Below are 26,972 nucleotides of genomic sequence, written 5' to 3'. Positions count from 1 at the left end.
ATACTTCACCTCCTATATTCTATATCCTATATACCTCCTATATTCATGTCTAAATCATTAATGTACACTACAAACAGCAAGGGTCCCAGCACTGATCCCTGCAGTATATCACTCGACACAGGCTTCCAATAGCAAAAACAACCTTCAACCATCACCCTCTGCTTCCTGCGACTATGCTAATTTTGGATCCAATTTGCCAAATTCCCCTGGATCCTATGGGCTCTTACCTTCTTGACCATTCTCCCATGTGGGACCTTGTCAAAAGCCTTACTGAATTCCATGTAGACTACATCAACTGCGCTACCCTCATCTACACAATTAGCCACCTCCTTGAAAAATTCAGTCAAATTTATTAGGCATAATCTCCCCCGACAAAGCCATGCTGACTCTCTTCCTTGCACCCTATCACAGACAAACATTACCTTTTTGGATTTTCCAATCCTCCCCTTTTCCTTTTTCTCTACTTGTTTAAAATCTGTTAATCTCCAACAATTTCTGTTCAGGATCTGAAAATAAAAGTGGGAATAAGTAAGATAATTATGAAAAATCACATGCATTGTTTTTATGAAGCATCCATCATCACAGCAGTTCATGCCAAAGGAAATGATTGGAGTAATGTGCAGTTTTCAGAGCCTCTGCTTTCAGTTCTACAGGAAGAAGAGAGTTTTTTTTTGCTGAAGTGGACAGGAAATGGAAGCACAAGTTTTGGACTCCAGATGCTTAGTGGTAATTAGGTGATTCAGGTCCACCCTGTTGTTCCAATCTTTATACTCTGGTATCGTTCTCAAAATGACTGAGAGGCATTTCCTTTTGGGTGTTCTTTTTTATTCCAGTCATGTTTCCATTTTCCAGTGCCAGGCTTTATTCCTTTATTAGATATTGTTTGCCTCATCACTTTTTGCTGTTGGAAAAAAATGATAGAAAAATTAATCAACATCCTTCATTATCAAGTATTAGATATTCTAGATAATCAAATGTTATTTGAATTGGGTTCAGCAAAACAGGTTAGCCTAAGGCCCAATCAAAATTAAATCTTAGACCTACTTTAAATTACACCTGTAAGATGTGGTCAAGGGAGGTCTTGTGGCACAGTCATAGTGTCCCTACCTTTGGGCCAGAAGGTTTGAGTTCAAGTCCCACTTCAGGGTTTGATGGCCACAGAAGGTGTGTTCATAATGTGGCCAAACAGGTTTATTATCAGCCTGTAAAACCTTCCAATATGCCTGATGACAGGTGGTAAGAGTGGGAGAGTTTCCTGGTCAGCCATACTGCAGAAGGAAACAGCAAACCACTGCAGTGCTTTGCCAAGTATAATCATGGACCAATGCAATGGAAGTCTATGGTCTCCAATGCCCTTTTAGGGCATTGTACCTGAAGGAGGAGGAGGAAAAACGTGGTCACCTGCTGCATGTCCCCAAAAAGCTCACACCAATATTTGGCAGCTGTGATATCAGCCACCCGTAGATAAGTTGTGGGAGAGAGGTTGAATCAAGCCACCTTGGGGATGGGATGGTTGATTACAATGTCTGTGGAGTAAGGGAGCACTCATACTACTCCTGACTTCACAGGAAGGAGCTTTCTTTTGAAAAAAAACTTTATACAATTTACCTATCATTGGTGGTCACTGCAGCTGCTGAAGAATCCAGCGGAGGGCAGACAGTAACATATTCAAAGGCCAGATGCTTGTTTTAGGCATCTGCTGAGGAGAAGTGCCTTCACCTCTGGAGTGCAATTGATCATTTTTGCCGAAAGGGATGGAAACCCAGTGGACCTGTGTTCTGCTCCTAATTACAGCCATCCACTGTAAATATATCTCCAGTTGTGCCCTTACCTTTGTGAACTGCCAATTTTTAGGGCTAGAATGTTTTAACCTGCTAGGGCACTATTGCCAAAAGTGAACATATTTTATCAAGCATTTCATGTGTAAATAGTTACATTTTGATTTCAAATAATTCTGTAATTTACTTTTGCTTTTTCTTTTTATTTCTCCTTCATTACTCAGGAATGATACAGCCATTTACAATATTCCTGCCTTCTCCATGTTTGAGATCAACTAATTCAGGAGAGACCGAGGGCTCAGCACCGAGTTGAATCTGAATTTTCAATCCCAATTGCTCTCTTCAAAATGAAATAAATGCTTATGAAGTTCAGATTCATTAAAAACAAACACAATAAAAATATTCATTCCCAAAAAGAAGAGCTTTCCAGCCTTGGATCTCTGGTAGCACTTTCACTGCTGAGTAAGAAGGTGTGCCTTCAAGTCACAATCCAGAGATCTAGAGGTTTGAACACATAATCCATGCTAAAACTTCAGTGCAGTACCGAGGAAATACTATCAGGGGTGCTGTCTATCAGATAAGGGGCGAATTTAATGCTTCCCATTGGAGGCGGGTTGGGAGGCAGTCAGGCGGTGGTGGGAGTGGGTGGATGCCGTGGGATCAGACATGCAGGTGCAAGGTGGAGATACAGCCTCCCTCAATTAAGTCCGGAATTGGAAGGCTTGAGGATGACCCTCCCGCATGGGGGCCACTTAAGGGGCTCATCCTGCCACCACGGTATTTAACCTGCAGCAGGCGGGTGCCTCAACATGTGGGTCTACCAGCAGGAAAATGCTGGCATGTAGGCCTGGGGCCTGGTTTGGGGGTTGTGGGGAGGTGGAGGGCATTCTTACCTGGGCCTCTCTACCTGATGGAGGCACTTGATGGAGGTTACAGAGGGAACGGGAGTAAGACCCCATCTTCCTTTAATCAATCACCTCTCCCCCACAACCGCCAGCCGACCCGGAACCATGCCATCAGGGCCTCTCTGTCCAACCCTGGTGAATAAAACCCACTCACCTTTTTCCTGGGGCTCCAGCTCCAATGTAGGCTGCAATGCAGTACAAGCAGTGGCCACTGCGCCAAGTGGTGGCCTCTGATTCATTAGCAGCTCTTGGAGATGGGATATCTGCCAGGATTTCCAGGGGAAAATCCTCCTCACTGGAGCCAGGAAACCCAATAACAGGCAGGTAGGTGCCCTATTGGGATTAAGTCCTATCATGCCTCCTAAAAATGGCCATGGCGCAACTTGACACTGGTTTTCCAGCCGGAGGATGGGCTCCCTGCTGTGACCATTAATTTTCGCCCAAGATGTCAATCTGAGGTCCTGTCTATACTTTCAGGTAAATGTTAAAGATCCCATAGCATTATTTCAAAGAAAAGCAGTGGCCAGGATTTTCCCGTCGGCGATTTGGGGACGGGGCCGGCTCGTCGATGGGAAAATGACGCGGGATGACGTCGGGAGGAACCCCCGATGTCATCCTGGTCCTTTTAAATTTTCAGAAAGGGGGGCGGACAGCGAAATCAGGCTAATTAAGATTGTTAAAGACCCTGCCCGTCCAACCTTAAGGCTGGTGGGCAGGCCAGGAGCCCCAGTGGGCTCCTGATTATATATGAAACTTCATCCACTGGCGGGATGAGGTTTCATGTTCGTTTTTAAAAAGTTTCATAAAGTTTATGTGTTTCTTATTAACATGTCCCATTTCATGTGACATTGTCACATGAGGGGGATATGTTAATGATTTTTTTACCTGTCAGTGATCTCCCTGAGACAGCACTTGGTCTCAGGAAGCAGTGTGCTCTTTCGCATGCATTTTGCAGTGGTCTGATACAAGTGAGTGGCTTGCTAGGCCATCTCAGAGGGCATTTAAGAGTCAATCACATTGCTGTGGGTGTGGGTCTGGAGTCACACGTAGTCCAGACCAGGTAAGGACATTAGTGAACCAGATGGGTTTTTACAACAATCAACAATGGTTTCATGATTAGACTTTTAATTCCAGATTTTTATTGAATTCAAATTCCACCATCTGCTGTGGCAGGGTTTGAACCCAGGTCCCCAGACTCTAGGTCTCTGGATTACTAAACCCAGCAACAATACCACTACTCCATCACCTCTCCCGTCTTTGGGTTGTGAAGGGAACTATGTAAATACAAGTTCTGTAGTTAATTCGATCAATCATAGACCCAAAAGTAGTTGGAAGATGAAACTGTCTTTTTTAGTTCCACCTATTGGGCTAGATTTTCATGGAGTCAGGGAGACGCCATGGAGGGGAGAAAATGGGTAGCGGAACCTGATTGTAGGATTCCTGACCCCGTTCCTGGGTTTCCAATTTTCAGAAATGTTTTTTAAAGGTGAAGGCTTGCTCGGGTCATGAGCCCGCAACCTGCCCTTCTAACCTAGAGATTAGCATGTCCTAGTACTCCGCAATTTTCATTGAGTTCAGCCAGCTTTTCAAAGAGCCGTGGCTCATGGCACCTCAGAGGTATCATGAATCATAGTCCACATAAAGGACCCTTTTGAAATGTAAGTTCAAAATGTTCTCCTCATGACCCCCATGCAAGGTAAACACCCTCACCCACCCACCCCCTATGGCTCCTCATGACCCCATGCCAAGCTATGTCACTTCCATGCCCATTCACCCACTATACGCTGTATAGGACCAGTGAAATGTATAGTGACAATAGGATATGAAGGGTGACAAGTCCCCAGGACATGATGGAAAAATGCTAATATAATGCCCTTATTCAAAAAGGGGGGGTGGAGTCAGAAAGTAGGAAACTATAGACCAGTTAGTTTAACGTCTATCATTGGAAATCCATTATTAAGGAAGTAGTAATGGGGCATTTGGAAAGTCAAAATGCAATCCATCAGAGTCAGCATGGTTTTATGAAGAGTAAATTGTGTTTGACTAATTTGCTAGAGTTCTTTGAAGATGTGACAAGCAAAGTAGATAATGGGGATCCTGTAGATGTAGTATATATGGACTTCGAGAAGGCCTTTGATAAGGTGCCGCACAAAAGATTAATACACAAGATAAGATCACACAGAGTTAGGGGTAATATATTAGCTTGGATAGAGGATTGGCTAACCAACAGAAAACAGAGAGTCAGGATAAATGGGTCTTTTTCTGGATGGCAAGCTGTAACAAGTGGGGTGCCACAGGGCTCGGTCCTTGGGCCCCAACTATTTACAATCTATATTAATGACTTGGATTCAGGGATAGAAGGTACAATAGCTAAATTTGCAGATGACAGCAAAATAGGTGGGAAAGTAAGTTGCAATGAAGAAATAAGAAATTTACAAATGGATATGGACAATTTAAGTGAATGGGCAAAATTTGGCAGATGGAGTTTAATGTGGATAAGTGTGAGGTTATCCATTTTGGCTGGAAGAATAAAAAGGCGACTTATTTAAATGGACAGAAACTTCAGAATGCTTCAGTGCCGAGGGATCTGGGTGTCCTTGTGCATGAATCGCTGAAAGCTAGTATGCAGGTACAGCAGGTAATAAGGAAGGCAAATGGAATTTTGGCATTTATTGCTAAAGGAATAGAATATAAAAATAGGGAAGTGTTGTTGCAACTGTACAAGACATTGGTGAGACCGCACCTGGAGTACTGTGCACAGTTTTGGTCCCCTTACTTGAGGAATGATGTAGTTGCACTGGAGGCGGTTCAGAGGAGGTTCACTAGATTAATTCCAGAGATGTGGGGCTTGTCTTATGAGGAGAGATTGAGCAGTTTAGGCCTATACTCGCTAGAGTTTAGAAGGATGAGAGGAGATCTAATTGAGGTATATAAGATGCTAAAGGGGATAGACAAAGTAGACATGGAGCGGATGTTTCCACTTCTGGGGCATTCTAGAACAAGAGGCCATAGTTTTAGGCTAAGAGGTTGTCGATTTAAATCAGAGATGAGGAGGAATTACTTTTCTCAAAAGGTCATGAATCTGTGGAATTCACTCCTCAGAGTACAGTGTATTCTGGACACTATCCGGGACGCTGGATAAATTTAAGGAGGAGATAGACAGATTTTTAATTAGTAATGGGTTGAAAGGTTATGGGGAGAGGGCAGGAAATTGGAGTTGAGGCCGAAATGAGATCAGCCATGATTGTAATGAAGAGCGGGGCAGGCTCAAGGGGCTGAATTGCCTACTCCTGCTCCTAGTTCCTATGTTCTTATGTTAAAAAAGTCAGTCATTCCACGTTTTCACTTTCCAAATTTCCACTTTCTTTAAAAATACCTCCTTTTTACTACAGTTCAATAAAAGTGTCAATCATCCAGACCCTTAAAAGTATCAATAGTTGAAACTGCAAGAGCTTGAAGCTTAATTATCTTGTGTAAATAAACAAAGTGAAATTGACAGAAGAGAAAGAAGCCAGAGCTGTCAATCAGCCAGAATCCTGGTTTAAGAGCCCAGATATCCATTAGAGTACTGAAATACCTGGGGGCCCAAGGCATCTTAATGAGTGGCAGCATGGCTGAGAATCTGTCTCTTGAAAGCCAAACTTTCAATGAGCCATGTCAAAAGATCCTCTGGAAGCAGAAACTATACATGCATTTAATGGTAGCTTGATTGTTACTTGATTGTTCTAAAGACCTTGCATGGATACTTCTGCAAGGCCTGTCCATTAACAAACTTAGCCTCAGTGAGCCAGGCATCCAAGCAGTGATGAATATGGATCAGCTCTGTATGAAACTGTTACATGCACAATGACTAGTGATTGTGAAGACTCTATTGTCAGGGAAGTAAATACTTTAGATATGATCCAGCATCCCAAATGGTGAATTGCTTCCCAGATGCCAGGGAGCAGGACTTCACAGAATAAATACAAAAGGTTCTGGGGGGTGGTGGGGGAAGGTGATGAAGCAGAGGTCATGGGTTCATGTGGGAACCAATAATAAAGGTCGGAGTGTGTTTGAGGTTCTGCAAAGGAATTTTAAGGAGCTAAATTCTAGAATAAGAACCTCTAAGGCTAGTAATCTCTGGATCTACTTCTATGGTCGACCAGTCAGAAGAGAAAGATTAGGATTATTCATGTATGGATGGGAGGATAACATAGAAAGAATGTGTTACATAGTTTCTAGTTCTTTATGAATAGTATAACAAAGTGTTATGTGAATATAAATCCCAGGGTGCCACATTCATTGTCAGACTGCAGTCATGTACTGAGTAACAATGTATTAATCTAGCAGTCTACCTGCCACATGGTGAACAGAAGGAAACACCCTCAAAGAAGCTTCAGCGATTTGAGTCCTAAGTGTGATTATTTCTAACTTATGGGAAGCAGTAGGCATTAATGGCGGCAATGGTTGTCTGAGTAAAAGTCCAAATATTTTACACAAATATAGTGCTGAAATAAATTGAAAAATCAACCCGAATTCTGCCAAAATTAAAATGGCTGTCACTGTAATAAACACACAGTTCCAGCCCAAAGTTCCATGAATTGGGAGGCTAAAAATGTTGTGGGAATTTGGGAAGTTTAGGCAAAAGTGCAGCCATACATCCAGTAGCTTTCTAAAAGGCGCTAATGAAGTGGAAAGAGTTAGCTGCATAATTCTGAGGGCAGAAGAGAAAGGGTTCAATTTGTTTAATAGCTGGGAGCTAAGTGAAGATGACAGAAAAAAGCAAAATTTTTGACAAAATTAGCACATATCTCTATCCAAAGTCAAATCATCGGATCCACCAATATGAGTTTCAAGGCCTGAGGCAGGAATCAGGTGCGCCTGTTGACAATTTCTTAACAAGACTGAAAAATGCAGCCCCAAAATTTAAGGACATAGATGAAAGGCTGCCAGATTAACTCATTTGGGGTTCTGCGCACCCTGAAGTACAAATAGATTTAATTGGAAAGGATAAGCTCACAATATCGCAGGCTGTAGACACTGTCAGAGCACGTGAAGCCGCGAGTAGACAGATCAAGATGCTGAATACCCAAAATGCTAGCCTTCAGCTAATCAAGAGAAAGGGAGCAGGGTTGATGCAATGAAATAACAAAAAAAGAATGCACCAGACAGAGAGAAAGATGGGCAAGAGCTGAGGATGACCATATGAATTCACAGAAAGAAGGAAATGTCCCACATGTGGATCAAACTGCAGCTTGTGAAAAGCCCAATCACTGAGAAAAGATGTGCAGAACCAAGAAAGAAGATGGTAAATAAGTTACGAGAGACAGGGAAACAGGGCAAATGAGAAGGAAAAGAAAATGTACTCGGTAAACTAATGGGCTGACAAGTCCCCTTGACCTGATGGCCTATAACCTAGGGTCTTAAAAGAAGTGGTTGCAGAAATAGTGGATGCATCAGCTGTAATCTTCTAAACTCCCTAGATTCTGGAAAGGTTCCAACGGATGGGAAAACCGCAAATGGAACATCTCTATTCAAGAAAGGAGAAAGGCGAAAATGCAGGAAACTATGGGCAGAATTTTGTGCCCGTTGGGCAGGCGGGCCCGACCCAATCTCCGCTGGGCGTGGAGCCGATCGCTGCCAGCAAAGCGGGCCGCACTACCATTTTACATGGGCGGGAAGTGCTATGCGCTGCCTGGGCGGGTGGCGGGGGGGGAGTCCCTAAAATCGAGAGTGCGCTCTTCCGCGCATGCGCACAAAAGACCGCACATCTCCCTGAGGCTAAGTGCAGCCTCAGGGAGATCGTTTCGACTTTTAAAACTATTAAAAATAGAGAAAAGAAAATTCCCTTACATGTCCCCTCATGTGACAATGTCACATGAGTTGGGACATGTTCATAATTTACAGAATAACTTTATTACAATTTTTAAAACCCAACATGAAACCTCATCCCGCCACTGGATGAGGTTTCATGTTTTCTCTATTTGCTGCTGGGGCTCCTGGCCGACCTGCCAACCATAATGTTGGACGGGCAGGTCCTTTAATTGGTTAAATGATTCTGTCAACGGCCTCAATTGGCCATTGACAGGTTGGCGGGCGTGCAGCTGATTTTGCTGCGCACCCGCCTTCCTGAAAATTTAAATGGGGCGCGGTGACATCGGGGGTTCTGCTCGACATCATCCTGCGTCATTTTACACGTCGGCGAGTGGGCCCCGCCCCCTGCTCGCCAATGGCAAAATTCTGCCCTATAGGCCAGTTAGCCTAACATCTGTCATTGGGAAAATGCTAGAATCCATTATTAAGGAGGTGGTAACAGGGCATTCAGAAAATCACAATATAATCAGGCAGGGTCAACATGGTTTTGTGAAAAGGAAATTGTGCTTGTCAAATTTATTAGAGTTCTTTGAGGATGTAACAAGCAGGGTGGATAAATGGGAAGCAGAAGATTTAATGTATTTTGATTTCCAAAAGGCATTTGATAAGGTGTCACATGAAAGGTTACTGCACAAGATCAGAGCTCATGGTGTATTGGGGGCTAATATAGTAGCATGGACACAGGATTGGCAAAATACAGGAAATAGAGAGTCGGGTTAAATGGATCATTTTCAGTTTGACAAACTGTAGTGGAGTGCCACAGGGATCAGTGCTGTGGATCAACTATTTACAATCTATATTAATGACTTGGATGAAGGGACCGACTGTATGATTGCTAAATTTGCTGATGACACAAAGATAGGTAGGAAAGTAAGTTATAAAGAGGACATAAGGAGTCTGTAAAGGGATAAAGATAGGTAATGTGCATGGGGAAAAATTGGCAGATGGAGTATAAAGTGGGAAAATGTGAACTTGTGCACTTTGGCAAGAAGAATAGAAAAGCAGAATGTATCTAACTGGAGTGAGACTGCAGAATGTTTTGGCACAGAGGGATCTGGGTGTCTTCATACATGAATAACAAAAAGTTAGCAGATACAGTAGGTAATTAGGAAGGTAAATGGAATGTTGGCCATTTCTGCAAGGGGGATGAAGTGTAAAAGTAGAGAAGTCTTGCTACAACAGTGCAGGGCATTGGTGAGACCTGGCGTGCTGCGTACGTTTTGGTCTCCTTATTTAAGGAGGAATATTCCTGGGATGTAGGGGTGTGTTATGAGGAAATGTTGAGCAAGTTGGGCCTGTATTAAGTTTAGAAGACTTGAGAGGTGATTTTATTGAAACAGATTCTGAGGGAGCTTGACAGGGTAGATGCTGAGAGGATGTTTCCCCTCATGGGGAAATCTAAAACTAAGAAGTGCAGTTTCAAAATAAGGGGTCTACAATTTAAGACAGAGATGAGGAAGAACTTCTTCTCTCAGAGGGTTGTTAATCTTTAGAATTCACTACCCCAAAGAGCAGAGGAGGCTGGGTCATTGAATTTATTCAAGGCTGTGTTTGGCAGATTTTTTATCTACAAGGGGATCAAAGGCTATGGGGAACAAGCAGGAAATGGAGCTCAGGCCACAATCAGATCAGCCATGACCTTATTGAATGGCAAAAGAGGTTCAAGCAGCTAAATGGTGCACCTATTTCTTGTATTCTTACCTTATGGTTTTATGTAATCACTCACAGAGTAATGGATTACAAAGATTGAAGTAAAGATATGAAAAAATATTGCCTCCTTTTACAAAAAGCATGAAGGCATGTCACATGCTCTTCATCAATCTGGAAACAACTAGATAACTCGCTTTAGATATTTAAATAATCCCAAGGATGGAGGGTTAGCTGAGATCTAGGGTGCATCTGTTGGGAGGTTGAAGTTATTCTTCCAATCCCAGAGATGCAGCCTAATTACATAAAGCAGAAAATCTAGGATTTAGGATATTACAAAGGAAGCTTAATGAAAGCGCAGAATTGTGACTGGGCATAGAGGTCAGCATAGCTAATGAACAGCATTCCTGATTTAGTTATTTAAATTACTAACCAGAAAAATAAAATATTACTGCAAATTAGGTGCACTTATTTCCATGTACAATTGTCCAACCTGTGAACCTGACTGAATAAAACTTCATGTCATTAATTTGGCCTTGTAAAATGTACCTTTATATAGTCAAACAGGAACTTATAGTAAAGTATTATGCAAAGTCACAATACTGTATTTGAAGTGTATCATAATTTCCCAAAAAAGAAGAGCGGTGTGATAATGGCTGCCTCGAAAGAGAATGAGCCACATCAACGAGCCTGAGGAGCCACATCAACTAGCAAAGAGGCCGGAAAGGAAGTTGGTCATCAACAGTTTAGTGAAAATGGGGTTAGGAGAGTAGGAGGTGAGTCTATGACAGGATGAGATCAGAATGGGCATGGAGGCAGCTAGGAAAGAAATAAGAGTATGATGCTGGATCCAAGCTAGGTAGGAAACAGCCTGGGGGTAGGACTTGATGGGTAAGGTGAAGTAAGTTGGGTGGACCAGGTGGGGGGTAAGCAACAGTTATAGTTGAGCAGATGATCACAATCTCAGTGACAGCGAAGCCTGTGAGTTTTTCACACTTGCTTTTTCAGTTGAGAGTGGAGAGGGGCGGGGCAATAGTTTAAGGAGATGTTTAGCAGTGGAGAAAAGGTCAGCACGATGATCCTTGAATGGTAGCCAATTTTGGCAGAAAAGAGTGAGGTCCAATAGCACTTTATGTAGTCCAGCCACAACTGGGAACAGATGGCTAAACCAGTTATGTGGTGTGGTCATGATTGTGCCTTTGGACTTTAGGCAGTGAAGATGGGGCCCATATTATAGAGAACAACCAGGCTGGAAGGATAAATAGGGCTGAATTTTTGCCCTGACAAGGGGTGAGACTGGAGGCAAGCTGGTGCTTAATTTCATGCTGCTGATCAGTGTGCTGGCTTGCAGGAATCATACTGCTATGAAACATTTTCTTGGAGGCAGGATCGGAGCAGAAGGGCTCCCTGCTTGCAAGTGGTGGGTAGCCAATTAAGGTAACTTAAAGGCCAATTAAGGCCAATTATCAGAAGCTGACTGAAATTGGGAACAGGCCAGTTGCCTGAAGGCAGTCTTGGGTGGCAGACCAAGAGGCCAGCACTCCAGGCAGATTTTAAGGCCCTCCCGCCTACCTGGAGGTACCCTCTCTCTCTCTGCAGGTCCTTCCAAGCTGGAGGGTCTCTTATTGACCTTTCAGCTTCGAGAGCTCTCCCGCTGTCCGTAATTGGACAATCTTCTTGCCAACTCAGGAAAATCACTGTTGGGTGACTACTCCCAACACTGTCGTATAAGGTATAATTAAAGTCTTACTGATACAAAATCACAGGCAGTAGTGACACCTCCAGCAGAGATCACAGGCAATAGTCAACATCTACATGGAGGCTATACACTTTATTCTCCAGCCTTACACATGGCGATGTCATAGTGATGTCACTATGCAGCTTCATAAAGGTACATGTCATTGGCCGGGATTTTCCGTGCCCGCCAGCATTGGGTGTGTTTGGTGGTGTGAACGGACAATATGGTGCGATTGGTTTTACAACGGTGTGAAAGTAGTTCACAATCGTCCGCTCAGCCGGCTGATGGCGGGCCCCATTCCCCGCCATTGGACGTCGGAAATCTCATCTTAATACATCAGCATATCACTATTAGGCCTGCCCGCTGAAATGGGTGGTGATGTCCCTTGAGCTGGCAGTGAGTAAGATGCCAGTGAATGTGTAAGTTTAGAGTGATGAAATGGTTGCCATACCCTGGCTGCATGGATGAGATCATTCATCCTCTATCTGCATTGGATGGCCAACCTCTTCTGTGCAGCATTGGCACTGATCACCACTACCATCGCCTATCAATGTAATGTTGCTGCCCTTCCTTGGCCAGAGCGGGGAGTAGAGGACATCACAGCAGGCCTCCACGGCGTCCAAAGGGCGCTCCAAAGTCTTCTTGCCTTTCAGGGCCATGCCTTCTTTGCTGCAGTCCTGGGCTGGAAGTACTGAGCACGGCTGTACTTTAAATGTGGTGCCTGATGTGATGAAGCGGCGAGGTGATGGTGTGGCAGGTGAATCGGAGACTGCCCGCCAAGGAAACGGCGTGTTTCCTGGGAATGCATAAATAATGTGGCGGGTTTGGGATGATACGGCATGAAAATTCACCGTTGTTTTACCTGCTTACCGCACTTAGTGCAAATCTGGAATGAATCTGCCCATTGTCTGCATTGGCATGCATACAATATAACATCATCCCCCTGTTCTCTTTTGATAAAAGAAAAACTTTTTGAGAGCAGACATACTTGGTTTGACCTTCCCAGCACTACCCTACATTGGACTGAAGGTAGTGCGGGGAAGATGTGATGTGTTTTACATCCCACTTTTTGCACATGTCCTGGAAGGGTTGTCCTATATACTGGAGACCGTTGTCTGAGATGATGTTGTCAGGCACACCGATCATGCTGAGAATTGCAGTGAGTGTGTCAGCAACTATAAAGCTGGTCATGTCCTTGGTCAAGCAAACAAAAGGGAATTTGGTAAAATAGTCCATTACCAAGATGCAATCTTTGCCATTTAGATGGAATAAATCAGTGGCTGTTTTCGACCATGGGACAGAGGGGATGTCATGTGGTAACAATAGTTTTCTGCTCTGCTGTGGTTGGTGCAATCTGGTAGGTATAGCATGTCTGTGTCAATTTGTCAATGTCCTTGTTAATACCTGGCCAATAAACCGATTCTCTGGCAAGGCGTTTTATTTGTTCTGTGCCCATGTGTCCAACGTGTAGGTGGCTTAATATGGTTTGACTCATTGCCTGAGGCATGAGGACTTGTTTGCCTTTGAATATAATGCTTCTGGAGATTCCCAGTTCATCTCTGTAGTGCCAAAATGATCGGATACTTTCGTGAACATCCTTGATGTGATCGGGCCAACCAGCGATAACAACTTGCTTCAGCTGTTGTAGCTGTGGGTCTTCTCGGCTGGCCTGTGGTATCATTTTGGCTTGACCATGCCCGAAATGGGCCAAGTTGACGTGAGATTGTCTTCCACCTCATATTCAATATTGTCCACGTGGAGGTCTAGAGGCACATCTGTGTTGTTGGCTGGGTTGGGTAACCGACCCAGGGTGTCAGAGGTTACCATTTTGGACATGAAGGTTGTGGCCCTGAATCTTCACGAATAGATAGATGCTGGAGCCGTGGTGGTACACTGGTTTCAGCAGATCATCTCCAGCAGCTCGTGGGCTGTTTGGACCGTGAAGTTTTTCCCCAGCAAATACATGTGGGAATGTTGGATGCCAAATACTAACGCAAGAGTTTTGTGTTCAATTGGCTTGCGCAGTGGTGAAAGACTTTAAGGCAAAGGCAACAGGCTTGTCATCCTGTAGTAGGCATGCACTAAGACCTTTCTGTGACACATCCACCTTGAGTACAGTGTGTTTGGAGGGGTCGTAGTATTACAAGATGCATGAGCTCGAAGACAGGGTGTCCTTCGATCTCTGAAAAATGTGCTGGTGATCTTCATGGCATATCCTTCTTGAGGAGGTGTCTGAGTGAGGAAACTTTGGCTGGAAAACCCTTGATGTATGGAGATAAAAATTCTTTGCAGGTCATCCTTGTGTTGTGGGGTGGGCATCAATCTCTCTCAAGCCTATTTCAATCCCTTCCCCCCATCCCACCACCACTAGGGCCATCTGTCACGTGCTCATCTTGCTTTCTATCCTTAATGTCACCATTAGCACATCCTTTAGCTAATATCACCACCATCGACACCCCTTTGTCCTTCTGTTTATGACATCTTTGGCAATCTCTCCTTTCCTCCACCTATCTCTGGCCCTCTATCCAGCTCCACCTGTCCCACCCCCCTTAAAAAGCTTATATTTCACCACATTTCTTATTCCTCTTTATTTCTGATGAAGAGTCATACGGACTGGAAAGGTTAACTCTGTATTCCTTTCTACCGATGCTGTCAGATCTGCTGAGTTTTCCAGCAATTTTTGTTTTTGTTTCAGATTTCCAGCATCCGCAGTATTTTGCTTTTATGTCTCAAGGTTATCGGCATTGAACATAAGAACATAAGAACTAGGAGCAGGAGTAGGCAATTCAGCTCCTCGAGCCTGCCCCGCCATTCAATACGATCATGGCTGATCTCATTTCGGCCTCAACTCCAATTTCCCACCCTCTCCCCATAACTTTTCAGCCCTTAACTAATTAAAAATCTGTCTATCTCCTCCTTAAATTTATTCAGCATCCCGGCATCCACTGCACTCTGAGGTAGTGAATTCCACAGGTTCACGACCCTTTGAGAAAAGTAATTCCTCCTCATCTCTGATTTAAATCTACCACCCCTTAGCCTAAAACTATGGCCTCTCGTTCTAGAATGCCCCACAATGGGAAACATCTGCTCCACGTCTACTTTGTCTATCCCCTTTAGCATCTTATATATCTCAATTAGATATCCTCTCAATCTTCTAAACTCTAGCGAGTATAGGCCTAAACTGCTCAATCTCTCCTCATAAGACAAGCCCCGCATCTCTGGAATCAATCTAGTGAACCTCCTCTGAATCACCTCCAATGCAACTACATCCTTCCTCAAGTACTGTGCACAGTATTCCAGGTGCAGTCTCACCAATGCCTTGTACAGTTGCAATAACACTTCCCTATTTTTGTACTCTATTCCTTTAGCAATAAATGCCAAAATTCCACTTGCCTTCCTTATTACCTGTTGTACCTGCATACTAGCTTTCAGCGATTCATGCAATCGCATTAGGCTCCTTTGCACCAGCACCTGTTTATAAATTGATCGATGCTTTCACTTGGCTGCTGTCAGTAGAAATTCTAAAGTTGACTTGGACCTTTGATGAACTTGAAGATTTTGTCGGGGTCCTTTTGGTCTTCATCAGATAGACCAGATGAGTTTACACACATTAGCCCCGCATTGCCAAGTGCAATTAGTAATTTGGCGGCCTTTTTCTCTTATTACTGTACCCGCTGGTCTACAAAATGTAAGCGCATCTTCTGTCTAAAGAGTTTAAATTCTGCAAGATGATCTCCTGTGTGCCAGTTCATTGTCAAATTTCTATTTGCCATTGTGATATTCTTGGTTATTGGCTGCATTGGGTGCTACACAAATGTAGTTGCTGAGTGCTGTGTCTTTTGGATAAGAATTTGCACTCGCTGCCTGTCTGTTGTCCTTTGCCTCTGGAGAACAAATGCCACAGCAATGTATCACTGTTGGCTCATAACAGTGTGCTGCTAAAGGAAAAAGCTTTCTGCTCCTTTTACTGTATATTTCAAAAGTAGCACTTTAGATGCTTGGCTTCTTGCAGTCTGGCTTGAAATAAGGAGAAAGAATTTTAAGTTGCAGATCTTTAGATTGCAGAAATTTTGCCTTGCTCATTGTTTCTATTGCAGTATTGAGACTGTACCATTTTATTCTGCTAGGTTGCTACCATGCCTCAATTGTCATGGAGGGAAAGCTGGTTTAAGCACCGAAACTGAAAAAGAAATGGCGGAAACAACCGACAGTTGTACTGAGCTCTGCCGAGAGCCAATGGAACTTGCCACTCGCAGCCCTCTTAGCCTAGGGTACATTTTTTTTTAAACAAACTTGATGCTCTAGCCTTCACTGTGAAGATGAGTGACTTATAAATAGCTGATCTTGACGTTCAGCTAAAACAAAGCTTTTTGCCCAAATCACTGAGCTTGTGTGAGGTATTCACTGGCTTCTGAACTCGGATGTTTTTTGGAAATAGTCTCTGTAGCTAATGTCGGATGCCAGGTTCTTGTAGTTGAAGAACTGGACTTTTTTGTTTTCAAACCAAAGCACCTGAATTGAAGTTTCCTGTGTAACTTCCCTTAAAGTGCTATACTTCCCTCGAGGATTCTGGATTGGAGCTGGGTATGTGGAATCACTGCAGTTGATGTTGCTGCTTAAGTACTCTTCTGCCTTGTGTTCTGGCTGCTGCAAGATCTTTAGAAGCGACATAGCTTCCAGCCATGTCATGGTCCATTACGATCTGCTGCCACCATATAGCTTGAGGGTCTCGATGTAGACCTCAAGGGATCTGTCTCTATGCTATCTACGTTAAGCAAGGTATTGAGACTGATGAGGGCTCTGGTTGAACATAATTACATGAAGTTTATTCCTAGCAACAACTATATACAGCCTTGCACAGGCCTTGATCTAGTCTAGGTCCTTACAGTTATTTAGGCTGATTACTTGACTATATGCCTGATTCATAAGGTATACATGAAGTCTTACTGATACAGAGTCACAGGCAGTAGTGAACAGCTGCAGTAGAGATCACAGGCAATAGTGAACATCTAACATGGAGGTTGCGTATTTTATCCTCCAGCCTTACACACGGCGATGTCACAGTGATGTCACTATGCAGCTTCTTAAGGTACATGTCATTGTCTTGATTGGCATGCATACATGAGCACAACAAACATAGCGCATGGAGTTGGAATCAACACTTGGTGGTTGGGGTGTCAACCTAAAGCACAAAATCCTAGGTTTTACTGTAGACAAGGGCATTTAAGATAACAGGAAGAGACTGGTTGAACAGTACCAATATTAAAATAATTTGGTTAACATTAGCACCAAAATAATGGCAATCAGAAAATCCTGGCCTATGCTGAAACAAAGTAGAGAAAGTTTGGTCTGCATCTAATCACAGTCTACCTCCTGGAATCCTGTCTGCCTCCTAAAATCAAAAAGCTCTTAAAACTCAGGCCTGGTGTTACTTAATCTTATTTTCTAAAATAGCCTAGTCATCTTTGCTGGATTTTTATCTTTAGTTGCATCTTACAATGTGAGCATAGCCTTTTCATCATCTAGGGTTCGCAAATCAATGCTACATAAAGGAATCTAGAGAGTTATAAACCTCAGCAGCTCCAAGTAGGCATCTCATAAACACTCCAAAATTCGTAGGATTTAAAATGAAGCTGCAATTATCTGCCCTTTCCCAGGAAGCGTCATGATTCAAATCCATAGTAGAAAATGCATATTTACCTTAAACTGCTGCCATTCTTTCTCTTTTTCCAGAGAAATATATCTGTTGTTGACCTCTTCCTGCATGGTTAAAAAAAAATCCCTCAATATAGTCAAACAGGTTTTTTTTTTGCAAAGATAGTTGCACAGTTGGACTTCACAATTTTAGGAATAGTTTGCTCCATACCACTATAATGGTGTAACTATTCCAGTAAAGTATTAAACAGATAGTTAAATAGAGCATAAGCCCAATTCCAAAATAGCAGGGTACTTCCACCACAATGAAGGTTTGTTGTTCAAAAATAACCTAGGGTCAAGAAATAGAAGGAATAGGCATTGGTGCTGCAGGTTTACTAAAAAGAATAATTAAAATATACCATGACACCCCATTTGCCAGAACCAGGCAATAGGATACAAAGAGCTATCTGCTACATTTCTACTGCCCAAATTTTTTAAGGACATGGTGTGGAACTGTAAAATATGTGATCTATGAAAGCAAATAAATAAATAAGGGATTACATCAGGCAGTTAAAATCCTTACCCATCTATCTATATTTTATTAACTTTTATTTAAAAATCTTCTATAGGCCGTATACTCCATTGAGAAATGGTTATATTAACATTAAGGTTAAAATGCCAGCACTTACCTGTAACTATTACCAGTCACACTACCAAATGGCAGTCTAATCGGAATCCAGGAAGGTTGACCTGTTACAATATCTGTCAGCCTTTGGGTAGCACATATTTATACTGTAAATCATTCAAAAGGATTTATGAAAAAAAAATCATGTCACCTTTCTTAGTAATTGATATTTCTAATGTAAAAAATAAGGCTTTAAATAAAAGTTCAAAATCCAAAATTATATATTTCTCACTATTAAACTTACCTACCTGTAGACTCATATATGGCTCCAAGTAACTGCATGGGCATGGCAGCAACTACATCCCAGGCAGCAAGTGTTGACCCACAGGCCAATTATGTAAGAGTACCTTAATAGTGATGAGGACATATACCCCTCAAGTGCTTGAAATCTCCAGCAGTGGAGTCAATTGAAGACTCTGACAGCAGTGAAGGCGCAGGTCGGTGGTAGAGCAGGACCTTGGTGTTTTGGAGATTTTTGCTCAGCCATGCTTGTGGAATGGTGCCCCTGAAACTATAACCGTTTGTTTCTTTCTATGAAATGGAAGTACAAAGTAAAGAAGGGACCTCCAGGGTTGGTGGAACACTAAATACAACTAGGGAAGGGCTGACCTGGCAGGGAACAATGGATATGTAAATGAAAGTCCAACCGCTGGAAAAGGCAGCATGAAAGTCTGGCATTGGCAACAATAGAAGGTGAAACAACAGGAAAGAACAGAAAAGGTTGGTGGAGGACTGGATGGGTAGGCAACATCAGAAACTGGATGGAGAGAGGAATGACAGTGACAAGCAGAATTGCAGTGGACAGAGAGAGATGCCTATGGCCCCTCGTGGACTATGGCTAATTATAGATGGATAGACATTAAATCCTCCAAGATTTTATTTCTATCAAGTGAATTGCATTCATACAAATATATTAGCAACTGTGTTTTTCTACTCTGAACTGCCCATAGACTGTGAAAAGTCACAATTGTGAAAAATAAGAGCTCGAGTTCAGAGGTGGTTGACATCATTGAAGTGCATGAGAAGCTGAGAGTTTTAGGAGGTAGTCATCCCACAATGTAGAGAGTGCAGGAGGAGAGGGAGTGGGTGATCACCAGGCAGACAAAAAGGAACAGGCAGGTGGTATCAGCTACAAATGTAGCACTTACAAACTGATGTTGAGTATTGAATAGCAGTGCAGGCGATAACACCTTATGGAAGTGCAGTCAGAGCAAATCCACAGCACTGTGGGAAACTCTCAGCTGCAAATGGGGGTGCAAGAAACAGTTGAAATAAAGTTGTTAGAAAGGATTCAATGGCCAGATGGCAGACTGTTGTTTCTGCAGATGTGAGTCCTGAATGTTGTGTGCCTCCCTGATGCCAAGGTAAATAATAACATTGAATGGGTACAGGAAATAGGTGAGGGATAATAGAACAGCCAGAAGTTGTAGTCCATGTTGGAACCAATGGCATAGGTAGGAAAAGGGTTGAGATCCTACAGTCAGAGTTTCAGGAACTAGGAAAAGATTAAAGAACATTACCTCAAAGATGATAATCTCTCCTTAATTTATTATTAATAGAAAATTAGAAAATCTCATTAGAAAACTTAGAAAATCAAGCAGAGTCAACATGGTTTTATGAAAGGGAAATCATGTTGGACTAATTTACCGGAGTTCTTTGAGGAAGTAACAGGCAACTTAGATAAAGAAGAGCCTGTGGGATGTGCTATACTTAGATTTCCAGAAGGCATTTGACAAGTTGCCGCATCAAAGGTTACTACGCAAAAAAAATCTCATGGTGTAGAATGGGGGTAACACAGTAGCATGGCCAGAGGATTGGTTAGCTAACAGGAGGCAGAGAGTAGGTCTAAATGGGGCATTTTTGGGTTGGCAAGATGTGGAGTGACACAGGGATCAGTGCTGGGGTCTTAACTATTTACAATTGGATAAAGGGACTGAATGTATGGTTGCTAAATTTGCTGATGACACAAAGGTAAATAGGAAACTAAATTATGAAGAGGTCATAAGGAGTCTGCAAAGGGACATAGATAGATTAAGACAGTGGGCAAAAAATTGGCAGCTGGAGTACAATGTGGGAATATGTGAACTTGTTCACTTTGGCAGAAACAATAGAAAAACAACAAATTATATAAATGGAGAGAGATTGCAGAACTCTGAGCTACAAAGGTATTTGGTGTCCTTGTACATGAATCAGGAAAAGTTAGTATGCAGGTACAGCAAGTGATTAGGAAGGCAAATGGAATGTCGTCATTTATTGCAAGGGGAACGGAATATAAAAGCAGGAATGTTTTACTGCAGTTGTACAGGGTGTTGGTGAGACCACATCTAGAGTACTGTGTACAGTTTTGGTCTCTTTATTTCAGAAAAGATATAAATGCGTTAGAAGCAGTTCAGAGAAGATCCACTCGACTGATACCTGGGATGGGGGGTGTTGTCTTATGAGGAAAGGTTGGAGAGGCTGGGCATGTATCTATTGGAGTTTAGAAGATTGAGAGGTGATCTTATTGAAACATATAAAATCATGAGGGGACTTAACAAGGTGAATGCTGAAAAGATGTTTCCCTTTGTGGGAAAGATTAAATCTAGGGGACGCAGTTTAATAATAAGCGGTCTCCCATTTAAGACGGAGATTAGAAGAAATTTTTTCTCTCAGCGGGTCGTTAATCTTTGGAACTCTTTTCCCCAGAGAGCTGTGGAGGCAGGGTCAATCTATATTTTTAAGGTAGAGGTAGATAGATTCTTGACTAATAAGAAAGGCAAAGGAATATCGGGTGTAGGTGGAATGTGGAAGTGAGACCACAGTCAGATCAGCCATGATTTTATTGAATGCTGAAGCAGGCTTGAGGGGCCGAATGGCCAACTCCTGCTGCGAATTTGTAGATTCATATGGAGTTTAGAAGAATGAGAGATGATTTCATTGAAACATTGAAGAGTATGAAGGGGTTGACAGGATAGATACTGATATGTTTCCCCGACTGGGGATTCTAGAACACGGGGGAACAGTTTAGAATAAGGGGCCGATCATTTAGGACTGAGATGAGGAGGATTTTCTTCACTCAAAGGGTTGTGAATCTTTGGAACTCTCTACCCCAGAGTGTTGTGGATGCTCCACTGTTGAATATTTTTAAGGCTGGGATAGACAGATTTTTAGTCTCAGAGAATCAAGGGATATGGGGAGTGGGTGGGAAAGTGCAATTGAAGCCAAAAATCAGCCATGACCATATTGAATGGCAGAGCAGTCTCAATGGGCCATATGGTCCTGCTCCTGCTCCTATTTCTTATGTTCTTATGTTAGGCTTTGGAAAGGGAAAAAGAAAAAGCAAAGATGAAAATACTCAACTGGAAGAGTGCCAATTTCAGTGATTTGATAATGAATTCAGCACAGGTGGACTGGGAACAAAGACTGGCCAGGAAGACAGTAAATGAGCAATGGCAGGCCTTCAACACCAAGATTCTTTGGATACAAACCAAACATATTCCAATGAGGAGGAAAATTGAAGCATCAAAAGCTGGAGTTCTCTGGATGATAAAGAAAATAGAGATTTAAATCAAACAGAAAAACATTCATGACAAATGTCAGGTGCAAAATTCAGTCAGAAACCTGGCAGAATATAAGGAGTGCAGGGGGAAATTGGAAAAGGCTATACAAAGCAGCCTAACAAACTAGCTTTCCTCGACATGCTAGTTGAGAAATCTGCTAATGGCTTCTCTATTATTTTCTATCACAAACCTACCTTCACTGGTCAATGCACACGTTGAGATTCCTACACCCCCACACACTATAAGAATAGCCTTATTAGCAATCTCGTAAATAGGGCCTGAGCCATTTGCTCACTGTGCGAGCTTGGCGCCGAAATAGGGTGCATCAAAACTACCCTGTAATATTAAGGCTACCCCAATCAGATCAGTGCATTGCTATGTATCGCACTTACTCACGACTGGGCCTATGGCCGCCACTTTCGGATCTGAACACTGACCAGTCTACATCATATTACCCTGGAAGGATAAGGTATCTCAAAAATTTGAGCAACAGATGAAGCTAGCCATTTCACACTGCTACCATGCAGTAGAAACTTGAGTGGTATTTTCTGCCAGCAGGGTGCTGCTGACAAACCAAAGAGGTGCTCTGCCTACCACACAAATGAGTAAAGTGGTAAAATTCATATTAATTTCAGTGCCTGTGTGATGTAGGTCGCGCGTGCCAACAACTGGCGGATCATATCAAACAGCACATCCCTTTGGCCGTTCGCAACAGGACAAGTGCTGACCGTACTCAGCCAGCCCGTGCTTTCAAACTCAGAACATAATGTCTGACCTTGGATGTGCTTCAGCGATTGGACCTCACTTTCTGAACAATCCTAAGTGTGCTAAGAATTACATTGATAATCAACTTAAGTTTATGAATCGGTCTCGCAATGTGGCTCATATACACTTGCCAGAAGCAACTTATATTCATAAGCAGAGACCTGTCCCCTGCAGTTAAAAGGAACATGCCCAGGCATTGCATCTTTTTTGAATTAAACAAAGGCGTGGAGAACAATTGTTTCCCAGTGCATTCTCTGTGACAATGCCTCGACTAATCCAAGCCAACTCGCCAACCAATCAGCACCATTTTTTCATGCAGTATAAATTATTGCTTCCTTCAAAATTTGGCATTCTCGCATTTGTCCTGATGAGTGCAAGATGTAAAGCTTCAACGTCATTTCTCTTTTTTCAGCAATACTCAAGCTCTGTACTACCAAGCGATTATATAGGAAAGGCAAAGACAGAATCTGAGAAAAGATTAGTGGGTATCATAAAGGAACCCCAAAATTGTTTATTAACCTATAAATAATAAAAGGATAGTTAAAGGGCTGGTGTGGCCAATTACAAACAAAAAAGGAAATTTTCTGGTGGAGCCAGAGGGCAAGACTGATGTACACAATGAGTACTTTACACTAGTCTTCACAAAAAAGAGAATTAAGTTGCTGATACAGTAGAGGGAGGAGAGTAGAGATATTGGAAAGGATAAAAATAGATAGAAAGACAGTGTGAAATAGGTTGGCCTTACCCAAATTTAGCAAGATATCCAGTCGAGATGGGATGCAACCTAAGTTGCTGAGGGAACTAGGATGGAGATAGCTGAAGCTCTGACCACAATCTTTCAATCCTCCATTGATATTTCTGTGGTTTCTAAGGACTGATGGATTGTAAATGTTATAGCCCTGTTCAAAATAGGGGAGAAGAATAAACTGGTAACCACAGGCCAATCGGTCTAATGTGAATGGTGGGAAAACTACTAGAGACCATTGTCAAGGACAAAATTAGTTCTCACTTGAGGAAATATGCCACATTAATTAGGATCAGCCAGCATGGATTTGCTAAAGGCAACCTAATAGAATTCTCTGAAGAAGTAACATAGAGTGTTGATGAAGGTAATGCAGTACATGTTGCATATATAGATTTTCGAAAGGAAGTTGATAAAGGCCCACACAACAGACTGATTCAGAAAATAGAAATGTGTGGTATTGAAGGCATGGTGGTAACCTGGGGACATAATTCCCTCAAGGATAGTAAGCTGAACACAGTGGTGAACAAATTATTTTCCGACTGAAGGAAAGTATGCAGTGCAGCCTCCTAGGGGTCAGTATTAGGACCATTTTCTTGTTATTATTATTCATTTACAGAATATGGGCATCACTGGCTAGGCCAGCATTTATTGCCCATCCCTAATTGCCGTTGAGAAGGTGGTGGTGAGCTGCCTTCTTGAACCACTGCAGTCCCTGTAGGTACACCCACAGTGCTATTAGGAAGAGAGTTCCAGGATTTTGAACAAGCGACAGTGAAGGAAGGGCAGAATATTTCCAAGTCAGGATGGTGAGTGGCTTGGAGGGGAACTTCCTGGTGGTGCTGTTCCCATAAGTCTGCTGCCTTTGTCCTTCTAGATGGTAACGGTTGTGGGTTTGGAAGGTGCTGTCTAAGGAGGTTTGGTGAGTTTCTGCAGTGCATCTTGGAGATGGTACACACTGCTGCTACTGTTCATTGGTGGTGAAGGGAGTGAATGTTTGTGGATGGGGTGCAAGTCAAGTGGGCTGCCTTATCCTTGATGGTGTCAAGCTTCTTGAGTGTTGTTGGAGCTGCACTCATCCAGGCAAGTAAAGAGTATTCCATCACACTCCTGGCTTGTAGGTGGTGGACAGGATTTGGGGAGACAGGAGGTGAGTTACTCACCACAGGATTCCTAGCCTCTGACCTGCTCTTATAGCCACAGTATTTATATGGCTGGTCCAATTCAGATTCTGGTCAATGGTAACCCCCAGGATGTTGATAGTGGGGGATTCAGCGATGGTAATGCCATTGATGCTTGTAAATGGCCTTGCCTTGGATATAATACAACTTCAAAGTTTGTGGATGATATCAAACTTGGCAATATAATACCTAGTGAATACGATAGAATTCTGGAGGACTTTGATATGGATTGTAAATAGCTGAGACCCCTGTAAAGTGGCAGCTTTAGTCCTAGTTGCATGTGTGATACACAGCAATGCACTGATCTGATAGGTGCAGCCATTTTACCACAGGATAGCTTTGATGCACCCTATTTCAGCATCAAGCTTGCACAGTGAGCAAATGGCTTGGGCCCTATTTACAAGATTGCCAATAAGGCTAATCTTTTAGTGTGTGGAGCTGTAGGAATCCCAACGTGTGCATTGACCAGTGAAGGTAAGTTTGTGATAGAAAAGATTTCTGACTGAATTTTGCACCTGACATTTGTCATAAATGTTTTTCTGTTTGATTTAAATCTCTATTTTCTTTATCATCCAGAGAACTCCAGCTATTGATGCTTCAACTTTCCTCCTCATGGGAATATGTTTGGTTTGTATCCAAAGAATCTTGGTGTTGAAGGCCTGCCATTGCTCATTTACTGTCTTCCTGGCCAGTCTTTGTTCCCAGTCCACCTGTGCTGAATTCATTATCAAATCACTCTTCCAGTTGAGTATTTTCATCTTTGCTTTTTCTTTTTCCCTTTCCAAAGCCTAACATAAGAACATAAGAAATAGGAGCAGGAGCAGGACCATATGGCCCATTGAGACTGCTCTGCCATTCAATATGATCATGGCTGATTTTTGGCTTCAACTGCACTTTCCCGCCCACTCCCCATATCCCTTGATTCCCTGAGACTAAAAATCTGTCTATCCCAGCCTTAAAAATATTCAACAGTGCAGCATTCACAATACTCTAGGGTAGAGAGTTCCAAAGATTCACAACCCTTTGAGTGAAGAAATTCCTCTTCATTTCAGTCCTAAATAATCGGCCCCTTATTCTAAACTGTTCCCCCGTGTTCTAGAATTCCCAGTCGGGGAAACAACATCTCAGTATCTATCCTGTTAACCCCTTCATACTCTTCAATGTTTCAATGAAATCATCTGTCATTCTTCTAAACTCCATACGAACCTATGAATTAGAAGCAGGAGTTGGCCATTCGGCCCCTCGAGCCTGCTTCAGCATTCAATAAAATCACGGCTGATCTGACTGTGGTCTCAATTCCACATTCCACCTACACCCGATATCCTTTGCCTTCCTCATTAGTCAAGAATATATCTACCTCTACCTTAAAAATATAGATTGACCCTGCCTCCACAGCTCTCTGGGGAAGAGAGTTCCAAAGTTTAATGAAGCTCTGAGAGAAAGTTTTCCTCTAATCTCCGTCTTAAATGGGAGACCGCTTATTTTTAAACTTCAGGAGGACATTGATATAGGTTGTAAATAGCTGAGACCCCTGTAGAGTAAAGGGTTAAAATCAGAAGCGTACATGATGCTGATGTAATAATGATGTCAGATCACATGCCTGAGGAGTAAGAGAGATCTGGAAGGAGGAGAAGCTGCAACCTCATATAGAGGTCCAAATGTGTAAAAACTTGATGTAAGTAAAGAGTAATGGTTTTGAAAAACTATAGACTCGAGCAGCATACTTTGGGAGAATAGACAATCACCAAAACTCCCATCTAGACCCCAGACACACAATGAGACAACCCCAGCACTGACCTTTGCAGTAACTAATACAGTAAGTCCTCACTTAAAAGCTGTAGTTGCGTCCTGTAAAGTGCAACTTTAAGTGAATTGACTTTAAGTGAATCACATTTTCCCATTAAAACCAACGTAAAAGCTATAGTTAGGTTCTATAGGACCTTCCTCTTCGGAAAAAAAAATATACCCTGTAAGTTGAAAAACTTTACATTGCTAAATTCCTATATTAGTAAATGAAATAACTTTTAAAACAAAACACATTTTAAAAATATAAAAGAAATACAGTTTGGTAATGTTTTACTTAACTCCTGCTCGCTGCCGATCCTAGTTGCTGTTGATCCTACAAGTCGAAACTGCTCCTCATGCCTCTTGCTGCTTATCTCCAGAGCCCTCGCTCACAGCAAGAGTTCAGGAGAGGGAAGCGGTGAACAGGAGAGTCGGAGGTTCGACAAGAGGGAGAGTCAGGGAGTAGGAGTGGCCACAAGTTGGAGGGTCAGCAGCAAGAGAAAGGCTCAGGAAACAGGACAGGCTGCTCCAAAATGGCGCTGGTCGGATCATGCGGCCCTATGTCAGACTGGTGCAAACCGACTTTAAAACAAAACTCGCCACATTTAATTGGAATACATGCCCCATTAACTGACCCACATTAAAGTAAACAATGTAAAACAGGGCAACGTTAATCTGGGACTTACTGTCGAGATATTCAAAATGTTGGGTTTTTCA

At 42.6% G+C, this 26,972-nt stretch overlaps 1 long non-coding RNA gene across 1 annotated transcript; it reads right to left on the bottom strand.

Moving 5' to 3' along the window:
• Window positions 1-498: 498 nt before the first annotated feature.
• On the bottom strand, window positions 499-26,688 carry LOC144679354 (uncharacterized). The gene is made up of 3 exons (XR_013576327.1): window positions 26,551-26,688; window positions 17,622-17,677; window positions 499-901 (listed from the first exon to the last, which is right to left on the bottom strand). It is a non-coding gene; the product is annotated as an uncharacterized LOC144679354 (long non-coding RNA).
• Between the last annotated feature and the right edge of the window lie 284 nt (window positions 26,689-26,972).

The sequence above is a fragment of the Cetorhinus maximus genome, chromosome 4 (assembly GCF_964194155.1).
Source record: "Cetorhinus maximus chromosome 4, sCetMax3.hap1.1, whole genome shotgun sequence".
In the NCBI taxonomy this organism is placed as follows: domain Eukaryota; kingdom Metazoa; phylum Chordata; class Chondrichthyes; order Lamniformes; family Cetorhinidae; genus Cetorhinus; species Cetorhinus maximus.
Note: the sequence above shows the minus strand (reverse complement) of the source record. Positions and strands in the feature narration are given on the sequence as shown.